Below are 3,026 nucleotides of genomic sequence, written 5' to 3'. Positions count from 1 at the left end.
AGTTTGGGAGGTGATTTGTGTCAAGTACGATAAGTAATTCCAAAATTGACTAAAGCAGAAATTGTAAAAGCTAGCTTGCTAAAATTATACTTATGACCTCAAATGAAAAATATTCAAATGACAAGAAATATAAAAGTAAGAACAAATCCAACATTCAGTGGCTTCTTGCTTCGTGTCGGAAACGAAGAAGAGCATCCAGTAAACGATGATTTGGTTCTTCTAGAACACTTGGTTATCAACCCCAATAGTAATAGTAGTGTATTTAATAAGGAAAATATTTGTATAAATTACATGATAGAAATTAAAGAGCTATATTAGCTAGCATAAATGAATATGTTAATCAACTAAATAAAAGGTTGATTGCTAAGTTTTATGGTAAAAACAAAATATTTTTCAGTTTTGACTCAGCAGAAGATGATACCAACAATTACTACTTAGAAGAATATTTAAATATTTTAATACCAAATGACTTTCTACCGTACATGTTTGTTGTCAAGTTCATTATTTCTTATATATGTTAGTGTCACCATATATATATATATATAATAGACTAAGTTAAAATTGATCTTCCATTGCATATAGGTTGATTTTGAAGAAAAATATGCCCTGTCATGCTACTGAAAACTAAGATCCGCTGAATAGCTTATGTAATAGCACACATATGGTATATAGAAGATTTTACAATAACGTCATACATGCAGAACTTATGATACCGGTCAATGTGCTTCTAAGTATGTGTTAATCCCCGAATTCAACTTTCACCTTCCGAAACTAAAGAATATCCTTTCAAATTTATGTGAAAATAATTTTCAGTATGTTTATGTTTTGTAGTTATAATAAATAAAGTACAAGGACAAACATCATAAATATTGGACTATATTTTCCACAATATGTTTTCTTACACGAATAACTATGTGTTGTACTTTCACGAGAGATATCAATATCGACAACAAGAGTTTTGGTTATGGCAGAGTAACCAAAGCATTATAATGAAACATATACAAAACAATACTGACTATAAAGAAGTGTTCCATAAGATACCATCATATTAGATACCTTTAAACTACAATACATAATTATCTACTTAACATGACTGAAATTGATCCTTTATGTAAGTTCTGATGATGTCCTTTCATTCGAATTCATGTATTATGTTAATATAACAATATTTTTCGGCATTTAGATAATTGTTGTAGTATTATATATAAAAGTTCTCTCATTAATTACTCCATCCGTTCACTTTTACTTGTTCACTATTGACTTTGCACACCCCTTAAGAAACAATAAATAAAGTGCATAATTTACCATGATACCCATATTAATTGGTGTATAGTCTTAATGAATTTAGAAAATGATTTGAAATGAGTAATTAATGCTAAGGGCAAAGCAGAAAAAATAAATTATTTTTCTCTCGATATGCGAAAAGTGACAAGTAAAAATAAAAATTTATTTTTAGAATACTTGACAACTAAAAGTAAACGGTGGGAGTAAATTTTATTGTTCATTCATATAAATAAATATTTAAACCACCATATGTCATTATTAACGTGCAACACACGTTTATAGATAGCAGTAGTTTACAATTTAGTTATATATATTGACCGTATAAAGATTTTCTTACACTACTTTTACATATTATAGAAGATTGTTTTCCATTTTTCAAAGCTTACCCATTAATGTTTCTATAGAGCACCATATGTAGTTGCATTAAATTTTTCCTTACACTAAGAATATTTCGACCTTCTATATATAAAAGATTGTTTTCCATTCTTTTTCCTGCAAGCCCTAATGGGGTCTTACAAGACACAAAATTAAATAGTTGGACCCAATAGTGTTCTAATTTCGAATGATTAAATAAAAAAGAAGTGCATTCGAAAAAAGAAGAAGGAAACTAGGTAAAAAAGAAGTGCCAACTCAAAGTTAATTAAGGAGTTTGACTCGCCCATGCGTGAACTACTAGTATTTTACAATATATTTTGACCTTTTATAGAAGATTGTTTTCCATTTTAATATTACCAATTAAAGTTTGTACGCATTAATAAGAATTTGCTTATATATAGTATCAGTAGATTTTGACCTATTAAAATAATTTCCAATTTTATAATGTTACCAATTAATGCTGGTCCGTGCATAGACACTATAAATATCCCCAATGCTCTAATAGTTTCGTACCCTCAAACCTAAGGTTTTTTCTTTCTTCTTATTTGCAGTTTCACTTTGAAGAATTCAACTAAATGACAATGAGGAGCATTAATGTTGAACGATGCCTTTTCATGATTTTTTCTTTCTTGCTTGTTTCATCCTCGGGTATATATATCACCTCTCTTCTTTCCCTTCTCCTTTACTTTTTCTTGTTTAATTTATTTTTGTATTATTTGCCAGAAAAGAAAACTGAAGTTGAAAACTCTAAACGTTTATGCATGTACTATATATATTATATACATATACCTCTTCACTATAACAACCAAATTTTTTTTGGAATCATTTTTAATATTATGTTACTATAATATATGTTTTCTATAAAAACACTTTACTATAGCAGTCAAATAATATTAGAACTAATGATACTGTTATAAAACGGTTTGACCGTAGCCTCTAGCATGATCTCTTTTGGTTAACTTTTTATGAATTTTTCCCTTAAAAAAGGATTGACTTGAATGTTCAATGTCAACTTGAATTCCGTCTGTTCAAAGTTCAAACCCCGCCAAAAACCCCATTTGACCAAAAACGAACTTCACTTCAGTTCATTACACACAGTTCCTTTCCAAAGCTCTCTTCAATGGCGTCACCCTAATCCGCAAAAAAACTATTCGGCTCCGACCCAATGATCAACCTTCTATTACATCTCCATTGCAACGACGATCATCTTTATCAACCAGCAAAAACTCTGTTCAATTACACCAAAAACCATTACCCAACTGCTCTAATTCTCAAACTCTTCGAAATGATTCAACGTAACCCTTTTTCGATCACAGGTATTCGCTGTTATAATCTTCTTCGCGATCTTCTGCCTTCTCTTTGGCTCC

This window comes from Nicotiana tabacum, chromosome 11, assembly GCF_000715075.1.
Source record: "Nicotiana tabacum cultivar K326 chromosome 11, ASM71507v2, whole genome shotgun sequence".
NCBI classification, from domain to species: domain Eukaryota; kingdom Viridiplantae; phylum Streptophyta; class Magnoliopsida; order Solanales; family Solanaceae; genus Nicotiana; species Nicotiana tabacum.
Note: the sequence above shows the minus strand (reverse complement) of the source record.